This window comes from Nicotiana tabacum, chromosome 10, assembly GCF_000715075.1.
Source record: "Nicotiana tabacum cultivar K326 chromosome 10, ASM71507v2, whole genome shotgun sequence".
Classification (NCBI taxonomy): Eukaryota; Viridiplantae; Streptophyta; class Magnoliopsida; order Solanales; family Solanaceae; genus Nicotiana; species Nicotiana tabacum.
The window spans coordinates 119,898,700-119,921,421 of NC_134089.1; positions in this window are offsets into that span (position 1 = coordinate 119,898,700).

A 22,722-nucleotide genomic window follows, 5' to 3' on the forward strand; every position below is an offset into this window, starting at 1 on the left:
GGTTTTCAGCCGGCCAAGAACCAAAGTATAGAACAAGATAATGAGAGAATGATAGAACAATAGCTTCAATTTTTTTGTGAATCGGGTGATTAAAGCTCTAAGGGGAATAGGGGAGGAATCTATATAGTAGTGGAAATAGCGCAAAACGAACAAGGAAACACTGTAAAATCAATATACATAAGGAAATAATAACATGCAAAATCAATTAAAAATCGGATTAGGAAAAAATTAGGTAAACCCTAGTTCATAATGAAGAACTAAAATAGTCGAAAGATCTTACTGAATAGGACCCATATAGTCTCACCATGGACGTATATAGATGAAAAGTCGTCCAAATATTAAAGGGTGAAGCCGATCTCCCTTAATTCGGAGATTGATATATGCCCAAAATGGGGCAAATACTAAGTAACACAACAATCCCATAAATAATACTGAGGTAACACATAAAAGGTAAGAAAATCACAGAAGGAATCCATGATTTAAACGGATTCGGAGAAGATTGAGAGGGTGGCTAAGGTTTATGAAGGGGGAGGAGCATTTAGAGGTGGCTGATGAAGGTAAATGGGGATTAGGGTTTGGGTGAGGGGATATAAAGAGAGTGGGGGGAATGTTGTGAGCACTTAATCACTTTTGACCAACGGCTGGGATTTAAAACAGGCTGGGCCGGGTTTTGGACTAGGTAGGTTTATTAGGTCACTTGGGCTGCTAAGGTTATTGGGCCAGGAGTCTATTTGGACCTTAATTAGTCCGAAATTAATCCTAATTTTGGGCCAGATTTTAAAACAGGAAATTAAGGGAAAATAATTTAATAAAAAATAGTTAAATAAAATATAAAAATTCTATTTATGCAAATTAATACTTTAAAATAGTAGTAGAAGAATATAAAAATGTAATATATTATTTTGACTTTGAATAAATGGCATGCAATAAAGTTGTAAAATATAGGCTATTATTGCAAGATTGTGCAAATAGCTTAAAAATACTACTATAATTATATAAAATGAAGTAAAAATATTTGAAAAATGTATTATGGGTGCAAATAATAATTTTAGCTAATTAAGTCATCACAAAATAATTTTAAGGAATAATTAATAAATATTCAAGTAATTTAAATGAAAGAAAATTAATTTTATAGCTCTAAAAATTATGGAAAATTATAGAAAATGCTTTTATAGATTTTATAAACTAAATAATGATGTTTTGAGAGTATATATACTATTTGAAAAATATGAGGTCAAAAATGGATATCAACAGCTGCCCCTCTTTACCCGGTAATGATGAAAGAGTTGTCGGGTAAAGAAAATGATAACCAGTTTTGGCTGAATTGAGTGAGGAATAATGTGATTTGAAAAAATGGAAGCCGAACCCTGGTTCTTGAGTTGCCTACGTATCCCTGGTGTTATGGGAATCATACCATGTGTGTTCTGGATCCGACGGTGTCACGACCTAGTTTCTCCCTACGTGAACTATCGTGACGGCACCTAGTCTCTACGACTAGTTAAGCCTAATATTACGGAAATGAAATGAAAACACAAAGATAACAGCTAACAGAAATAGTTAATAAGTAGAAACTGTCACGCCCCAACCTCAGGAGGCGTGACCGGTGCTCAATCGAGTGAACCCAACTGAGCAAGCCTTATCAAACACTTCCTACCCAACTTAATATGAATAAGGAAACCATGCTTTCATTCATTTAGACGAGGAAAGATAGTACATTCAACATTGTTAGTTCATTTTATATCACAACATTAAGCCGTAGTTAAGTTACCAAGATTCCATACAGTTACACTTTAGAGAAGCAAGAGTTAGAATTACAACATAGTTCGTAGACCTATCCAACACCCATACATAACCCACATCTACATCTACGGAGCCTCTATGGATACAAAAGACAAGTTATGACAATGCCGACAATAAGGCCCCAACTATACCTCAAAATTGGAAGTCTACAGCATAACCCCTTGAAGGAGAAAGAGGGCTCACCAAGACTTCGAAAAGAGAACACTCTGCTACGCGCGATCGTCACTGTCCGCTATGGAGCCACCTACATTCATTTAAAAATGTAGCGCCCCCGACAAAAGGGACGTTAGTACCATGGAATAGTACTAGTATGTATAACTAAACACCATCTAGTTAGAAAGAATTTTCATACCAAACATAATATATAACTCAAAATCTTTAAACTATCACAACATTATCAATGTAGAAGAATCATACAATTTTCGCATTATGTTTCCATAGCCTTTAGTTTGGGGCATTTTATACTGTTCATCATTGTTCGCTATACCACCGCTAGCTTGAGCGGAGTTCGATCTCGACCCAATCGACTAGGTTGCCTTATTTGATACATACACTTCAATCACAATCTCATTTTCCCCCTTTTATCCGGGGTTCAATATCAACACAATACCACCATGTGTGCGGTATGGCGTCCGATCTCGGCCCGATCGTCTAGGCCGCCTTACCAAGGTGTTTCCCTTTTCCATCAATCATCTCAATTCAATATTTGTATCATATATATCATATCATAGGCACTTGGGGCCACAGCTATCACGTCATATATTTGGCACTAGGCCACATTTCACATCGTTCCCAATTTCAATGTTAGATTGGTATTTTAGCATAATATGTGCACACAAGAGCAAATAAAGTTGTAAGTGTAGATGAGACTTCACATAGAGGACACAACATATACAACTTCAATCTCAATTTAAGGTCTAAGCATTTCAGTACATGATTCATATTCCTGGCAGCCTTTCAAGTTATCAAGAATAGCACATTTATCATATTGAGACACATCTTTCACGCATATAAAGTTGTTGTCTAACTGTTTTTAGTATGAATCTCTCTTTGGCAAAACAATTTGTACCCTAATGTTATTTGGTTCTATGTTAATTCTAAAGTTCATGATGTACCCCAATCCCATGAACTCCTTAAGAGCTTCTGATGCCGTATCTATGTGGACCTCTGTCTGTTATGTGTTTACCATTATGTGCTCTATGCGTCTCCAATCCCTATCACCCCTGTGTGTAGGTTTGTTCCTTCTGTTTTGGTTCTGTGTTCTTTAAGTATTTCTGAGTTGGTTTTTGCTCCATGTTTGATCTGCTGTTATCTAATCATGTAACTCTCTCTTTTCAAAGTTGTTTTACTGCATGACTCCCTCTTTTACTCCACAAAACTGTTTCAAACAAGTCTCTTTTAACATTGTTTTCTTACTAAAACCCTTTCAAAACTATGTCAAGCACTCTCACTTTACCCTTAGACATTTAAGTTCTGCCCCTATAATGTATGACTGCTTAGTGATCCCTATGAGATTCCTCTGAACTCTGATGCAATAGAGCTGGCCCTTCCACACTGCACTACTCAACTATGATTATGAAATCAGGGTGTGAGCACTGCCTGGGATTCCTTGAGGTTCTTAGGGAACTTTAACACACCCGGATTATGTGAAAGGCTGTGAGGAAATTTGGCATTGGAAATTCTGGAAATCAGGGCCTATTTGTAGGCTCCCTATTGTGTAACTTCTTATTTTTCTTATCTACTTATGTAATTCATGCAATATTGGTCTGTAATAATTTATTGTAAATGAATGTTGGGAATGACTAGTGAAAAAGGGGGGTAGTTATACATGCTATAAATATCAAGGGTAGAAACCATACTTTAGGTTTACATTTCCTATATGTGCAATAGAATTCATGTTTAGGACCAACATGTGCAAAACATATCATGCATTAGAGACCATGCTCCCTAGTTTTTTTTATTATGTATGTTGTTTTCAGTATCTCATTTTGGCATCCTTATTATCACTTAGGAATCATGTTCCTAGGATAAATAACAGTAGTAATAAATTGTTCTTCACGCAATCATGTTTGATAATTCTGCAATCATGTTGTATATATTAGAAATCCTGTTTAGGAATTCTGCATATGAATCATTTTGTACCACTTATGTGCATTAGATACCATGTTTTAGGATCTTGTTCGTATTCGCTCAATTATACCTAGTTTAACTATTGATGCATGAAAAAAAGGGGATATAAAATGGTCTCATCCTATTTAAGCAACCGGTAATATACTGTCTCTCTTAACATTTAGAGCAGCATGTCTTAGGTGTGATAATTACTACCCTATTTTAATAGTTCTAGTAACAGTTGTGCATTATCCCATGCCTAGGCAAGCCTTAGGTAGTCAACTTCTATAAAACTGGAAATTGTTCTCTATGTTTACTGCTTAGTGGTTAACATGCTTGAAATCAGTAGTCAAACTAATTAGGGCTCCTACTTCTGAGTTCATAAAATAAAAACTGCATGTCTTCTGTGTCTTGATATTCACTTAGACATCATGTCTTAGGATCCTGTTTAATAATACAGCCCTTGTTTGTGTTTGAGTCGTGCTATTTACATGCATTATCTATGGAGGTAAAACTGAGCCTCTAATTGCTTCTTTCTTGCCTCTATTTGCTAAAGTCCTATTTGTTCTTGCCTGTCGCCTAGTATTTTCTCCTTTTAAACCTTAGGGGGTCTGTCTAGAACTGCCTATAGGTAGAGGTACTAATTTCCTCCAGGACCATTAAGAAGGGACGAGTAACAGCACGCATAGAGATCGTTAAACAACACTTGCTTAAATAACCGCTAAGGGGTGGGAAGGGTAGATGTGGATATGGTGACTACGTGCTAATGTCACGTGTAGCCCCTCATTGAGAAGTGTTTACCGGACATTGCATGGGGTGATCCTATAGGCTAACCAACCTAGGACCCCTCCTTTCCCAAATTCCTTTTGCTCAAAACATTATTTTCCATATGTATACAACTTGTTTAAATCCTTTGTCTTATTATCTGAGTCATACAATGTCCAACATGCTTTATTTGCAATTAATTATTTCAACTATTTATTTGTTAATGGACTAGTTCATAAGTATAAGTTTGGCCGGGACCCACCGTTGTGGACCGAGAGGGGTGCCTAACACCTTCCCCTTAAGGTTATTTCGATCCCTTACTCTAAATCTCTGGTAATGCAAACCAATCCAAGAGTTAATCGCTCTAGGTGTCCTAACGCACCATAATCCGTTAGGTGGCGACTCTTCAAATACCCAATTACCAAAAGGAAATGAGTTATTACCCCCATGAACGTCGAAACCCGGACTCTCTCCGCGGAGGGAAAAAGGGGGCGCGACACACGATCCGGGCAACAAACAATCATAGATAATTTGGATTAATAGGTGTAATTACGAACTCAATAGGATTGATAAACCGACCACAACCCTGGAATCTATATCTCCCTTGGTTACGTGTTTAAATTTTGCAATAGTTGTTGTAATAGAAAACTAATAGTTTTGATTATCTTGGACAATTAATTGATTCTGGTTTGCTTAGTTAACAATCAATCTAAGTCTATGTGGGTTCGACATCCGACTTTCGAGTCACTTTATTACTTGACGACCACGTATACTTGCATGTTTGTTTGGTCCCAACAAGTTTTTGGTGCCATTGCCAGGGATTTAGTTATTGATTGTTTTTTTAAGTTTAGCTTTTAGTTGATTTTTGTTCAAGTTTTAATTTTCTTATTTAGTTAGTATTTTCTTTTTTTTTTATTTTGACATGACATCTTGGAACGAAAATTATTTTAATGATGATTATTCTTACTTTGATGATCCTTGTCCTTATTGTGGAGGGCCCCACGAGTGTAAAATTGTCAGAATGTTCCCGGGAGCAAGTTGTGCGCACAATCTCAATCCTTTGAGTGGAATATTTGTAACATGTGTGGTGGTTAAGATGGCCATTGGGATGGTTGTCCTAGTTCTTTTCATCTTTCTCTAAGCCCTTATTGCGATCTTTCTAATGATGTTTGTGAGTTTGATAGGGGAAATGAAGTGCAAGATATTGAACATGATCCACAGACAATGGACATGATGAGGCAAATAATGGAGCAAACAAAATTTTTAATGGATCAAACTTAGGAACGTCGAAAAGAGATGGAAGATCTCAAGGCAACAATGAAGAGAATGAAGTCCAAGTAGAAGAATGGGCTGAAACATCTAATGATCATCAAGTTGCAGACTTAGTTGATAGTCAGGAAGAGCCTAAAATTGGACAAGAGAGTGAGTTCCAGCCAGAGGCAACTTTCAAAGAAGAGGAGATTTTGAGCCAAACATGGCTAATGGAACAAGCTGAAAGATTAGAAATATATGAGGCTCAACGTGAGAAACTTACGGATGGAATAAAAGACTTAATAAAAGGAAGAGCTGAATTGAGACAAGAGATCAAAAAATTTATCAGTGCTATTCACGACTTGGAAGCTCAATTGAATGCAAAGTTTGTTGCGTCTAACGCCCAACAAAATAGTTCTGAGTTGTGTGAAACTGAAAAGGAGCTTATACGCCAAATTGAGGAGCTAAAAGTGGAGAGTCAATCAATTGACCATAATTTTATTGATGATGACCATGTGAAGGAAAGCAATCTAGAGTCATGTGAGGAAGTAGATAGTGTTATATTTGAAGAATTTAGTGTGTGTACATATGAGGATGTAAATAGTGATGCAATTCTAGAGTTGGGGCACACTGGTCCCCATTCCATCCAATTTTCAACATTGTGTTTGGATGATGATATGGGAATTGAGTCATTCGAGACTTTGAAAAAGCCAATGGACAAGGAACAAGGTGCTTACATTCTAGAATATTTTGTGCCAGAGAAAAAGAATTACATACCTCATCTGAAGGCCAGGAAGTGTAGAATGCAAAATTAGTTACTTGGCCCAATTATATTTGTCCCACCACCCCAAGAGCATAGCAAAAAGCTTGAAGCCAAATTGGGGGCTCAATTCATAAGTTTGAGAAGGAGACAAAAAGTAGTTCAAGTCGTGCCACAACGTTAAATCAAGCTCCTGTTGGGAGGCAACCCAGCTTTACTGCTTTCATTTATTTTTGTCTTTATTATATTATTTTCGTACTGTTATTTTTCTTTTGTAGGATTATGAGTATAAGAAGAAAAGCCAATGGAAGTATGCAAAAGCGAGCCAGATCGTTGGAACTAGTGTGAGGTACCCGCACAAAGGATCATGTTTGAGGGAAGTCTGAGTACTTCGTGAGCCGTTAATGCTTCAGCCTTTAGCCTTTCAAGGAGTTTCTTGCCCACCCTCGTTATTATTTTTTATTTATTTGTGCATTGGGGATACTGCACTCCTTAAAGTGTAGGGTGAGAGAATTTCTCTAGATAATTAATAAGAGTAGGTTAGAAAAATGTTAACTTTTTATTTTTGTTTTCGTAGTTGTGCAGTATTTTAGTAGCTCCTAAAAAAATTGAAAAGAAAAAAAAATGTAGAAAAATTGGACTTTTCCCGATGATGGATCTCCTAGACAGTTTTCTTGAGGGATTAAAATCTAAACAAAAAAAAATCCAAAAAATGTCTTTTAGTTTTCTTTAGGTAGTAATAATCCCCTGTGGTTTTTCTTTGTGCCTCGGTTCATTTCCATGGGATGTAGTTTGAACCGGGTAGTAATTTTTCCTTTTATTTTTTTTATTTTATTTTTAGAGTAGATTAGAATTTAGGGAATAAATGGAGGAAGAAAGATGAGATTCCTAGGCGCCCTTGACTTGTTTGATAGTAGCATATTTAGGCTTTGGCATGTGTAGTATCTTCCCTATATTTTGAAATTGATTATGATGAATTGGTTATCAGGATAGCATGTTTTGTGACACCTATGTCTCATTTTCTTGACTTATGTTCATTTTGTGTTTAATGATTAATATCTCATGGCTCCGTGAGTACTTGCATTTGTTGAGAGTCAGAATGGGACCGTCCTTAGTGAGTCATGTATCATATGTGAAGTGAGATTTTTGTGTAGTCCATGTCATTGTACTTGTGTCTAGAACTTACCCCGTATATGAGTCGAAGCGAATGTTTAGGTGTGGCTTAATTTGAAAAATAATTTTAGGCTTTCTTTGATCTTTTTGAGCTTATTGCTTACAATAAATAAAAATTATCCCTAGTTAACCCTTTTGAGCCTATAGACTTTTATTTGGCACGCACATTACAAACCTATACCCTTTTTATTCTCAATTGACGTTGTTTTGATCCTTTTATCTCTTAAAGCACTTTAATTGTGAAATGAGCGCTAAAAAAAAAGTAAGGAGGGAATTTGGGTTGCTTTCGAGTGGAACCAAATAAAAGGAAGAAATGTGAACTTGTTTTGTAAAAGAATACACCACTAGTGGAAATTGCAAAAGAGAAAAAAAAGATAATAAATTAGATGAATAAATTGATATCTTGTTCTTGATAGAGGGTATGGATTAAAGTAGTGCCTAAAGAAAGAGGGAACGTTGTTATGGATGATTTTAGTTGTGAAATTAAGGTTGGGATTGAAGAATAAGCACTTAGAATTAATTTTGTGATGTGTTAAATTGCTTAGGAGGGTCAGCCACTACTCCTAAATATATCCTTCTCGTTCCTTAGCCCACATTACAACCATAAAAAAAGTCCTAATTGATTTTAGACTGAGTGAGCCTACATTAGTAGAAATTCATATTAAGAGCAAGCCTATGGTGCCAATTGCATGCATGTGACTTCTTTTGTGAGGGTGGGAGATTATCATTAATATATATGAGTCCTCAAATTATATTTGATCATGATATTTGAATGTGTGGATTCAACTTACTCTCTTGTTCTTGTTGTGAGGGCACATGGTTTCACAATGGACAGGTAATGTTATTAGACTTCTCTCTATGATGTTGGGTGTTCAAGCCATGAGGGAATTGTGAGATTGTGTTGGTTTTTAAGGCTAGGATTGTTAGGAGCATTCTGCCTTTGTTGTGAATATTTGTGAAGTATGGCATAAGAAAAGGGAAGTGTATGTGATTGATATGCTAGAGTTTAATTGTTGCTAACAACCATGGTCATTGGTATAGTGTGCTTCAAATGTGGTAAATATAAAGTGTGGGGTTGACTCGAGGACGAACAACGTTTAAGTGTGGGGTAGTGATGTTTGCATAAAATTTCATATTTTTACTGCATTACTTATCTTACATTTTGGAGCGTTAATGCTAAACTATACTATATTTGTGCTTAATTGAGTCTATTTTATGTGTAGGTACGTTGAAGACGAAATTTGGAGCAAAGTAGAGATTTTATGCACTACAAGAATGGCTCGTGATTATTTGATGATGGGAAATATTATAATAAGTAATGAAATAATGATTGAAGATAAAAGCAAAAGAAGAGAAAAAGAAGAAATAAGGCAAAGGACTGTAAAATGAAGAAAGAAATGAGAAGGAATTGAGAAGATAGAAAGCAAAATTGAACGTAGCAGTAGTGGGCGAAGTGAGTCATATAGCTCGCTATAGAGCAGGCGATGCAAGATTTCTAGCTCATGTTTGGTAGTGCGCCACAAGGCCTGAGGCGAGATGGAGCGCGCGGCAGAGCAGGCTAGGCGAGGTCTGTGGCGAGGCGACGCGTGTTTCGGATTTTTAAAGCCTTTTTTGTCTCCTGCTTGATTTTTGGACTTAGTTATTTAGTTTGGTCTTTTACCTACACATATAAATAGGCATTAAATACCATTTTTAAGGGGGAGACCTTAGATTAGACCGAGGGAGAGCACGAAGCCGTCGTTGAGGCCGGAGTTCATCAGATTCCATCTTTCTTCCATCAAACTTAGTAATCTTTACTTTTTATTGATGATTTATTATTTTGCTACCATGTCTATGTGGAGATAAACTTCACGTTCCAGGGTTGTGGTTGTCATGAATATTGAAGTTTATTAATTACATTACCATTAATTCGAGTTATCAGCTTTGGTTATTTTTCTAATTCTGAGCATAATTGCTTTATTATTTGTCCAGCAGTTGAGTTCTATTTACTATCTATGCTATGCTTGGGAAAGTTGTGTTTAGATTAAAGTAGAATTAGAGAGAGCTTGTTTCTGAACCCGTTGCTTGGGGAAGGATTTCGCGGTTAGGATAAGAATATACCTAACAGTCTTGCTTAGTTGAATACCGTATTATATCCGTTCATGATAGATTCAAGACCATAGGAATATAGGGTTAATACATTATGGATAGACGGATAGTATTGTGGGAACATGCTATTTATATACACGATCTGGTCAACTAGCAATCATAGATAATTTTGATTAACAAGTGTAATACGAACTCAATAGAATTGATAAACCGACCACAACCCTGGAATCTATATCTCCCTTGGTTATGTGATTAAATTTCACAATAGTAGTTTTAATAGTTTTGATTATCATGGACAATTAATTGATTGTAGTTTCCTTAGTTAACGATCAATCTACGTCTCTATGGGTTTGACATCCGACTTTCGAGTCACTTTATTACTTGACGACTACGTATACTTGCGTGTGTGTTTTGTCCCAACAACAAAATGGCGATGTTTCAGCCTACAAAATGCAAAGATGTGATGCTTGGTCATATGCGAGGACGAGACAAGACAAGGTTTAGTGTTATGTGAGATGAGGGAAGTGCTTAGCCCCAGGTGAACAAAGAGATAGCGCTAGGTCTTAGGTAGCATAGTGGAGATAGCATTTAGTCTTATGCAAAAAAAGGCAATGCATAGGCTTATGCAATTAGGGAGGTAATTCTTAGTCTCATGCAACAAGAGGAGACAATTCTTAGTCTAATGCAAGGAAATGCATTGTTTAGCCTTATGTAATTAGAGAGTCAATGCTTAGCCTCATGCAAAAGAGGAGACAATGCTTAGTCTCATGCAAGGAAAGACAGTGCTAAACCTTATGCAATTAGGGAGGCAATCCTTACCCTCATGAAAAAGGAGGAGACAATGCTTAGTATCATGCAGAGAAAGGCAGTGCTTAGCCTTATGTAATTTGGGATGGAATGCTTTGCCTCATGCAAGAAGAAGCGACAATGCTTAGTCTCATGCATGGGAAAAGCAGTGCTTAGCCCTATGCAATTAGGAAGGCGATGTTGAGCCTCATGCAAGAAGAGGAGATTGTGCTTAGTCTCTTGCAAAGAAGAGAGACAAAGCTTAGTCTCATACAAGGGAAGGCAATGCTTAGCCTTGTCACACCTCCTTTTTACCTACCCTAGGAAAGGGTATAAGGGAGTTTTTTCCAATTTAATTGATAATCGAAATGGGATTATTATTTATTAATCAGAGTAGCCACTTGGGATGATTTATGGGTCCCAAGTCACCGGTTTAAAATCCTGAATCGAGGAAGGATTGACTCTGTTTTACAATCCGCGAACACAAAAATCCGGGTAAGGAATTCTGTTAACCCGGGAGAAGGTGTTAGGCATTCCTGAGTTTCATGGTTTTAGCACGATCGCTCAACTATTATTATTGGCATATTTATTTTATTGGCATCGGTGATTCAGTTGGGCCACACACAAGGCCTAACCACAGCTTATTGACCATCTAAAAGCGGTTTCATCAATCTGCCAACTAAATTAAATTAAGCTAAATGAAAAATATCAAAGAAATAAACAATTGACAGTGATTCTATAACTATTCCAGCTTGAGACCGAGCCACCTGGAATTGGGCCTCATGCCAAAACTCGTTTGAGATCATCAACAGGTTTGAACATCAAATTGAAATTAATTGAGACATTCATCTCTAACCCTCATGACTTCTTCATACATTACATAAATTTTCATGCGAATTCAATACTACTTAACCAAAACTTTGGGCCATTTCAAGAAACAGTTAACTAGTAAGTAGAAATCAACAAACCTTGACCTATGGAACAACAAAAAATTAATCCAAACTATTAGAATCAAATACATACTAGATTGTAACCCTTTGTAAAACTGCTATCCATTTCCCACAACTCCACATACAATTGGGAAAGAACCCCAACCAACCCCTTTCAGAGGAGTGCTCAAGCATCAAACATGAGACTATCTAAACTCCAATTCAGCTAAAGAACACAAAAAAATGAGCTAATTACTACGGTTTTACTTTGAACTTTCACACAAATTCAACATCTACAACATGAATTACCAAAGTGTTTGTTACTGGATAACTTCATGAGCTAGGGATCAATGTATCAAGCTTACACATAATAAGAAAGAGATAGAAGGAAAGAAATGAGAAAGAAACTGCATGGCTCAAAAGGACATATGAAAACTAAAATCCAAACAAAAAATCTCCATTAGCTTCTGCAGAAACACATCCTTCACACAAGCACATTCAAACTCCATTTATCAACTCAAGATTCAAATGAGTACCTGGAATAACAAGAGACAACCAGAGAATTTCAGCAATGAAATAGCAGTAGCAACAACCCTTAAATAGCAGTAAACAACAATTCTCAATTAGCTACAACTATCTTTTGAGCCCAGAAAAAGAGTAGTCCCCTTGAACTTTTAAAATTCCCAGAAATATGAAAGCAAGTTGTCATGGAACAGTGATCGCGAATTTTTGTTTTGTTTTTTCTTCCTAATTTTCCAAGCTCTATCAGTGAGTATCTATTTTTTAGCCGTTTCTAGTTTTTAGTCTATCATATCTACCTAACAAATGCAGGAAATGAGCCATTTATAGCCAAATTTTAGGGAAACCAAATTGATTTTAAATTACCCCTTCCCCAGCTTTCTTTTTTCATTTCAGATCCTTTTCTCCTAAACTATTCAGTAATTCACCCCAAACCCCACCTTCCTAGAAGCTTCCTAATTAGTTAGGCAAGATTCCCCTACCCAATCTCCCTAAACTACCCCTTAAACAACTACTATTTACCTTCAGGATATTACCCATGGGTCAAATTAACCCAAAATCCAAAAACAAACCAAAATGACCGGGCTTCCCTTGAAATCGGGTCAGAGATGACCCAAAAGCCCAATCAAACGAAGTGACCAAACCCAATGCCAATTTTAGTGGTTCATGAAAATAAGAAAAATTTGGACTCAAACGATTAAACCTAATTTAACTACCTAATTAAAACGAATTCCGTTACTAAAGAAGACAGGGCAAAACAATACAGCAAATGAAAAAAAAATAGAAAATACTACAATGAACCAAAATCGTGAGAAAGAAGAGGGGAAAGTACCAACCATGCCGGAATGGCTTGCAAATTAAGGCAACTCGATGCACGGTGATGGGAGCCAAGGCTTGGCCGGAGTCCGATGAGTTTGCTAAAATCCGGCATCCTCAGAATGAACTAAAACCAACACCAATCGATTGCTCTTGTTAAGAGCAATCAACTAATGTGAGTTATAGGTCAAAACGAGCCGGAACTCTGTGCGAATTTAGAAAAACAGACTAATCTAGGGTTTGAACTTCCTAGATTTGGAATTGGGGGGATTTTTTTTGGATTTTTGGGAATTAAACGTGGGGATAGGATTTGGGAGAGCCTAGGGATTGCGTGGTATGAATTTGGGGTGGTTTGGAGCCCGTCGCCGGTGGAGATGGCGGAGAGAATTGGAGGGCGGCGCTAGGGTTTTGGTTGAGACTATGAGGGACTGAAGGGGAGGGGTTTGGACTGGGGGTGGCCTAGGTTCGAATAGTTTTATAGTGGTTGGGTAATTAGCTCCGGACCGTTAGATTAAATGAAATCAACGGCCCAGATCATACTTGCATAGAACGACGCCATTTGAGTTTAGGGGGGTTTGGACCGGGTCAATAGGATTGGGCTGGGCGGATAGAAAGCTTGGGTTATATTTTGGGCAGATTTTCAAGTAAACTGGCCCAATTTCAAATTCTCAATTTCCTTTCTTTTTTTTGTTTTCCTTTTATAATTGTTTTTCTTTTCCTTTTTAATTAATTAAAACCTAAATTAAACTCTTAAACTAAATTAACTTATACAATTAAGCTAATAATCCACCATAATAATTATAAAAATTAATTACTCCTAAATTAAAAAAATTACTAATTTAAAATTAAAAGGCTAAAAATGCAAAAGTGATCCATTTTTTGTGATTTTTTTATTTCTATAAAACAACTAATTCTCCAATTAACCTAAAAATGTAAAAATAAACCCCAAATGCCTTGCAAAGTATTTTTGTATTTTTTCATGATTTAAATAAAATAAACATGTACAGACAAATGCAAACAATTAACAAAAATCCTATAAAAAATCTACAAAAATTGCAAATAATGGGAAAATATTATATTCTTAAAGTTTATGGGAGTAATTCCTGTAGGGCAAAAATCGCGTGCTCACAGCTGCCCCTCTTTGCTCGGAAACATGAAGAGTTTTCGTGCAAAGATAAAATGAGCGGATACGAACGATTTTTGTCCTTTTGAATATTCCGTTGGAAACATTTTTGAAAGATTTGAGCGCACCCTGCTTCCGAGGTTGCCTACATATCCTTGGCTATAAAGGAATCAGGTCAGTGTAGCTCGTGAAGTTTCGGTAGCTGGGACTACCAGGAAGCTGTAATTTTACTGTTGTTGTTGCTGCTATTGCTTGCTGAACTCCTTATTACACCAAGACAAAATAAAAGAAGCTAGACTAAACTGTGATCTATGACTTACAAGAATCCTATCTATATCTTCCACTTGATCTTGTAGTTTCTTTTGCTCTGTTGACTTGTACTCTCCATGTGAGCTTCCTTTGTTGCTGACTTGACTTGTTTGCTGAGGTGCTTTCCCTTTATTCTCCAGGAGGGCGCTTGATTGCTGAACTTAAACCGTCTTCCTTTGAACATTGCTGCTTTCCCTTTGTTCTTCCAGGTGGGCGCATGATTACCAACATTTGAATTATCTTCCTTTCCTCTGACACTTTGACTTGTTTTCCCTTTATTTTCCAAGTGGTCGCCTGATTACTGAACTTACACTGTCTTGCTTTGAACATTGTTGCTTTCCATTTGTTCTCCAGGTGGGCTCCTGATTACCAACATTTACGCGGTTTTCCTTGAAACTTGAACTGTTTCCCTTTGTTCTCCAGGTGGGCTCCTGATTACCAACACCCAAATTGTTTTTCCTTTGTTCTCCAGGTAGGCTCCTAATTACCAACACTTTAATTGCTTTTCCTTTTGTTCTCCAGGTGGGCTCCTGATTACCAACATTTGAATTGTTTTTTCCTTTGTTCTACAAGTGGGCTCCTGATTACCAACATTTGAATTGTTTTTCCTTTGTTCTCCAGGTGGGCTCCTGATTACCGATACTTGAATTGCTTTTCTTTTGTTCTCCAGGTGGGCTCCTGATTAACGACACTTGAGTTGCTTTTCCTTTTGTTCTCTAGGTGGGCTCCTGATTACCAACATTTGAATTGCTTTTCCCTTTGTTCTCCAGGTGGGCTCCTGATTACCGACATTTGAATTGTTTTTCCCTTTGTTCTCCAGGTGGGCTCCTGATTACCGATACTTGAATTGCTTTTCTTTTGTTCTCCAGTTGGGCTCCTGATTAACGACACTTGAGTTGCCTTTCCTTTTGTTCTCTTGGTGGGCTCCTGATTACCAACATTTTAATTGCTTTTCCCTTTGTTCTCCAGGTGGGCTCCTGATTACCGACATTTGAATTGTTTTTCCCTTTGTTCTCCAGGTGGGCTCCTGATTACTGACACTTGAATTGTTTTCCCTTTGTTCTCCAGGTACCTGGGCTTCTGATTACCGACACTTGAGTTACTTTCCCTTTGTTCTCCAGGTGGGCTCCTGATTACCGACACTTGAGTTGCTTTCCTTTTGTTCTCCGGGTGGGCTCCTGATTACCGACACTTGAGTTGTTTTCCCTTTGTTCTCCAGGTGGGCTCCTGATTACTGACACTTGAATTGTTTTCCCTTTGTTCTCCAGGTACCTGGGCTTCTGATTACCGACACTTGAGTTACTTTCCCTTTGTTCTGCAGGTGGGCTCCTGATTACCGACACTTGAGTTGCTTTCCTTTTGTTCTCCGGGTGGGCTCCTGATTACCGACACTTGAGTTGTTTTCCCTTTGTTCTCCAGGTGGGCTCCTGATTTCCAAAGTTGAATTGCTTTTTCTTTGTTCCCCAGGTGGGATCCTAATTACCAACATTTAAATTGCTTTCCCTTTGTTCTCCAGGTGGGCTCCTAATTACCAAAACTCTAACCGTATTCCCTTGCTCTCCAAGTTGGCACCTGATTTTAAAAACTTTAATTGCTCTTCCTTGGAACTTGACTTGTTTTCCCTTTGTTCTATTGGTGGGCTCCTCGTTGTTGAGCTTGAACTACTTCCTCTTGCGACTGTTTTTCCTTTGAATTGTCTTCCCTTGTTTCTTCAGGTGGGTGCCTAATTGCTTGAACCTGAATTGTCTTTTTCTTGAAACTGCTTTTCCTTTGAATTGTCCTCCCTTGTTTCTCCAGGTGGGTTCCTGATTGCTTGACCCTGGACTACTTTCTATTCTCGAAACTCGTGTTATTTTCCATTACTCTCCAGGTGGGCGCCTGATTACAACAGAATAGACAAAACAAAGAATTTTTTTTGCCCCAGTTTGGTAGCTGGGCACATCTATGAGCATTAATTGAATTGTGTTACCCAATATCTCTAAGAATTTGAAAGCTAGATCTCATTATCCAAGAGGGTCCTGAAAATTAAAATCAAATCTTATCTTAAGAGTGACATTTTTAAGGCTAAATTATATTTCCCTAAGGCAGAACTTATGCTAAATCTTGTTATCTAATGGAGGTCTTAAATCTATGTCCCATTATTCAGGAGGGTCTTGAGAATTTCGAATTGAATCCTATCCTAAGAATGAAAACTTCAAAGCCAACTTATATTTCCTCAAGGTAAAGCTTATGCTAGATCTTGTTACTCATGAATGTTTTGAATTTTAAACTAGGTCCCCTTGTCCAGGAGTGTCTTGAGGATTTACGATCGAACCTGTCCGGTACTTGCTTTCCTCATGGAGGGTTTCTCCGAAACAAACGAAATTTTCTGCCCCTATTTAAACCAAAGAAAAATCTTATCAGTTTTAAAATATGGTGGTTAGTTTGCGGCATTCTTGTTGACGGTGATCCTCTCACTGCCGTGCCTTGCTTTGACTGGCTGCCTTGAACTGGTCAAGAACCGTTTCACTTTCTGACTGACTCTCAACTGCAGGACCTTGGATGACCCGAGTGCTTTACACCCAAACCGTTGTTTTACATTTCGACCCTTCTACATGAACCTTTGTATCTCCTGTTAGATTACTAAACCAATCAACCAATGGAACTTTCACTGACCCTTATTTCCCACTTTACATCATGCTATCTCTGGTATGTTTTGGCCACACTTTGCTTTTTGCAATCTGGAAGTTGGTAGTAAGCTTTGAAATCCTTTCTTACTTGTTTAAACAAAGCTGACATTGAAAAAACCTTAGAGGGGTAGACCCAAAAGGAAATGAAATGCAATGACTCCGAGAGTTATGAGTAGAGAAGAAAAATCAAACGGAAGGACTATTTGAGGAAAAAAGGAAAAACGACTTATTTGAGTGAAGCTGTTGGCAACAATGATCATGACATGCATTTTGGATTAATCAGCACAGCCTATTCAACCAATCTTCTTTCAATATTCGCACTTTTATGCCCAGGGTTTCCACAATCTAACCCCCTTTCCAAGTTGACAACCTTGTTCGGCCTGCGGTGCCCTGAGGGTTTTCACTAGCAAAACTCTCTCATTTATTCATCTCTCAACTCACCGTCGCCTTATGGTGCCCGTGAAGGTTTGCACCAATAAGACTCTATCATTTTTAAAATTTCTCTCAGCTTTCTATCGCTTTACGGTGCCCGAGAGGGTTTTCACCTATAAGACTCTCTCATCTTTTAAAATTTCTTACTCCGGATGGAGTGTTGCCCCTGATATAAATCACCTCTGCTCGCTCGACTCGGTATCTCTCGAAGACTGATCGGAAGGTCTTTCTTTGGACCATAATGTGGGCTTTTGGATAGGGTTAAAAAGAAAAGGTATCAAAAGGCTCAAAAACACTTGAAAGGGTGGAATCAGATTTCTTACCACAACCACAACTTCTGCCCCAGTTTCTTTGCTTGGGGACTTTTGAAATTTTATTTTGATGGGACCGAACTGTGAGGCTGCCTACGTATCCTTAAAAGGAATTAGGTCGAACGTAGCTCATGACATAGGAATTACTTTGTTGTTGTGATTTTCTCTTTTCTTTTTCTTTTTTTTTCTTTCCTCTTTTTCTCTTTTCTTTTTATTCTTTCTTTTCTCTTTTTTCACTCTTTTCCATTCTTTTCTTTCTTTTTTCTCTTCTCTTCTTTACTTACCTTTTGCATTCGTGTTTCTAAATATTGCTATTGATTCCAAAAGAGGGGTATGAAAGGAAATAAATAAGTCTCAAAGGGGTAACAAAGGGTAAAGTGTTTAGATAGTAGAGTAAAATGCCTTCGTCATTACAATCTCCAAAATATGCCAAGTACAAACAAATTAGACAAACCAAAGAAATTATACATAATATCTTTTGATGGAATCAGAATTGATATCCATATCTACACATTTGCCTTTTATATCTGTTAAATACAAAGCACCATTGGACAACACTCTCGTTACGATGAACGACCCCTGCCAATTTGGGGCAAACTTGCCTTTTGCCTCAGCCTGATTTGGAAGGATGCATTTCAATACTTGCTGACCCACTTCAAATTTTCGGGGACGCACCTTCTTGTTGTATGCTCTTGCCATTCTCTTTTGATACAACTGGCCATGACACATTGCTGCCAATCTTTTTTCATCAATCAAACTCAATTGTTCCAGACGGGTTTTGACCCACTTATCATCATCAATTTCAGCTTCAACAACAATCCGAAGGGATGGAATTTCAACTTCCGCGGGTATAACTACTTCTGTGCCATATACCAATAAGTAAGGGGTTGCACTTACTGAAGTGCGAACAGTAATGCGATAACCCAACAACGCAAAGGGCAACTTCTCATGCCATTGCCTGGAACCTTGCACCATTGTCCGAAGTATCTTCTTTATGTTTTTGTTGGCTGCCTCGACTGCTCCATTCGACTTGGGGCGATACGGGGTGGAATTGCGAAGCGTGATCTTAAACTGTTGACACACTTCTTTAATCAAATGAATTTTAAGATTAACCCCATTATCTATGATGATCACCTTTGGGATTCCGAACCGACAAATGATATTTGAATGAACCAAATCGACCACTGCCTTCTTGGTCTCAGACTTGAAAGTTTTAGCTTCAACCCACTTAGTGAAATAATCAATGGCCACCAGAATGAACCTGTGCCCATTGGATGCTGCTAGCTCAATTGGTCCAATGACATCCATACCCCAAGCAACAAAGGGCCATGGCGCGGACATTGTGTGCAATTCAGATGGCGGAGAATGAATCAAATCTCCATGTACTTGGCATTGATGACATTTGCGCACAAAATTGAAACAATATCGCTCCATGGTGAGCCAATAATAACCCGCCCGAAGAATCTTCTTTGCCAAAACGTACCCACTCATGTGCGGCTTGCAAACCCCCGGAATGTACTTCGGTCATGATAGTCGTGGCTTGTCTAGCATCTATGCATCTTAACAATCCAAGATCTGGAGTTCTTTTGTACAAAACTCCCTGGTGTACACTCCCATCCTGATATACTCCCTGATGTCATGAAACCATGGTTCACCGTCAAGTTCTTCCTCAACCACATTACAATAGGCATGTTGATCACGAACTTGAATATGAAGAGAGTCAACATAAGCTTTGTTCGGATGGTGCAACATTGACGCCAAGGTAGCCAAGGCATCAACAACCTCATTATGGATCCCTAGAATGTGCCTAAATTCTATAGAACGAAACCGTTTATAGAGATCATGCAGACATTGTCGATATGATATAAGCTTTAAATCCCACATCTCCCTTTCTCCTTGAATCTAGTGCACTAGAAGGTCTGAGTCTCCCAAGACCAAGACTTCCTGGATTCCCATATCTACAGCTAGCCTTAAACCTAAAATGCATGCCTCGTACTCAGCCATGTTGTTGGTACAATAGAAATGAAGATGAGCCGTAGAAGGGTAATGATGCCCTATTTCATAAATGAGTACAGCTCCTATCCCAATGCCTTTCATGTTAGCAGCCCCATCAAAGAAGAGTTTCCAACTCGGCTTTTCCTCATTCTTGACCTCATCAATGTGCATTACCTCTTCATTAGAAAAATAAGTCTTCAAAGGTTCATATTCTTCATCCATCGGGTTCTCGGCCAAGTGATCGGCCAAAGCTTGGGCTTTCATCGCCGTCCGAGTCACATATACGATGTCAAACTCTATGAGCAAGATCTGCCACTTTGCGAGCCTTCATGTGGGCATAGGCTTTTGAAAGATATTCTTTAAAGGATCCACGCGAGAGATGAGGGTGTAGGAAGACAAGTAATGCTTCAACTTCTGTGCTACCCAAGTCAAGGCGCAGCATGTCCTTTCAAGGGGAGTATACTAACCTCATAAGATGTGAACTTCTTGCTGAGATAGTAGATGGCTTGCTCTTTCCTGCTAGTGATGTCATGCTGACCCAACACACAACCAAATGAGTTATCTAGGACTGTAAAGTAAAGAATCAAATGTCCCTCTGGTTCCGGTGGGACCAGCATGATTGGGTTTGACAAGTACCCCTTTATCTTATCAAATGCTTCCTGACACTCATCAGTCCACTTGAACGTAGCATCCTTCTTCAAAAACTTAAAGATAGGCTCACAAGTTGTCGTGAGTTGAGCAATAAACCTATTGATATAGTTCAGCCTCCCTAGCAGACTTATCACCTTGGTCTTGTTTCTTGGAGGTGGTAATTCTTGGATAGCTTTAATCTTTGATGGATCTAATTCAATGCCCCACCAACTGACTATTAATCCCAACAATTTCCTTGATGGAATACCAAATGCACACTTTGCAGGGTTGAGCTTAAGATTGTACCTACAGAGCCTCTAGAAGAACTTTCTCAAATCTCTGACGTGGTCAGACTTCTTCATGGACTTTATGATCACATCATCCACGTAAACCTTGATCTCCTTGTGTATCATGTCATGGAATATGGTCGTCATTGCCCTCTTGTAAGTTGCCCAAGCATTTTTCAAACCAAAATGCATGCCCCTGTAGCAATATGTTCCCCACAGCGTGATGAATGCCGTCTTTTCCGCAACTTCCTCATCCATTAAAATCTGATGATAGCCCGCATAGCAATCCACAAAATACCAATCTCATGCTTGGCACCATTATCAATCAAAATGTGGATATTTGGCAATGGGAAGTTGTCCTTTGGACTTGCCTTGTTGAGATCACGGTAATCAACACACACTCTAGTCTTACCATCCTTCTTTGGCACATGCACAACGTTGGCTAACCATGTGCGATACCGCATGACTTGAATGACCTTTGCATCAAGCGACTTTGTGACCTCTTCTTTAATCTTTACACTCATGTCAGTTTTGAATTTTCTCAACTTCTGCTTGACGGGAGGGGGGGGGAATGCTGGATCAACTAGCAATTTATGGACGACCAGATCGGTACTCAAGCCTAGAATGTCATCATACGACCACACAAAAATATCCTTATACTCAAACAATGCTTTAATTATTTCTTCCCTAATTTACAGTTCAAGATGGACACTTATCCTAGTTTCTCTAACATTATCTGGGTCCCCTAGATTTATTGCTTTCGTATAATTCAGATTAGGCTTGGGTTTTTCTTCAAAATGACTTAGTTCCTTACTAATCTCTTCAAAGGCCTCATCCTCATCATACTGTGATTCATCATCATACTCTATTTCTTGGATTATTATTTTAAAATTAGATTGGCTTTTAAGACTGGGCCGAAGATTCCACATGCATGTCATGTCATTGAAACTAGCATAAAAAGAACTGTATAAAGAAGAAAAGAAAAACAAAAATAAAACTATCAAGAATGATGGAAAAGGAAAATTGCATTTCATTAAAAATAAAGGATAACAGGGTTTGTACATCAACAAGCGAAAAATAATAGTCTGGGTCACAACCCTGGAATGACCTAGATAGAAAGGAAAACAAAACAAACTACCAAGACTCCTTCCGAGTAGAGAGAGGAGTAGCCTTCCAATTGTTAAGCACATTCGGTCCGACGAACTGCACGTCTGCTTTGCTAGAACCTTCTCCGCCTTCTACCATGTTCACATCATCAAACAACCTCTAGAATCTTTCAATTAACTCCTGATCAATGTCAACCATGGAACTTGGAACTATCGTCGCATTTCCTGGCACCGGGCTTGACAAAAGAACTGGAGAGACATGGAACAGGCTTTAAAAGTGCCCACGCCTTCTGTTTCAACCTTTTAGCCCTTTTTACATCTGCCATTGTGGGTTTAAATCCAAGATTGAACGTACCCAACTTCTTAGGGAGGGACACTGGTTGTATGATACCCTGCAGAGATGCACCCAGACCTTTACCGGGTACAAAGCCATTTTTCAGCATTTCAAAGGCCACCATGACTGATGCGGAGGTTATCTTTGGGGTTGGAACACATTTCCCTTCTGGAACCTTCTCCACCGGCACTGTTTCAAAAACTTGATAGACCCAAGGCCCTTTGTCGTCTTCAACCTCAATGAACGAGATAGAGGCATCACTGTGAGCACACAAGTTATCTTCACCATGCACGACGATCTCTTGTCTATCCCATTCGAACTTGACCATCTGGTGCAGAGTGGACGGGACTTCTTTGGCGGCATGAATCCAAGGTCGACCTAATGGCAAATTATAGGAGACGGCTACGCCCAGCACCTGGAACTCTATGGTGAATTCCACTGGTCCCATTGTCAACTCAAGCACTATATCACCAACTGAATCTTTCCCTCCACCGTCAAATCCCCGAACGCAGATGTTGTTCTTGTGAATC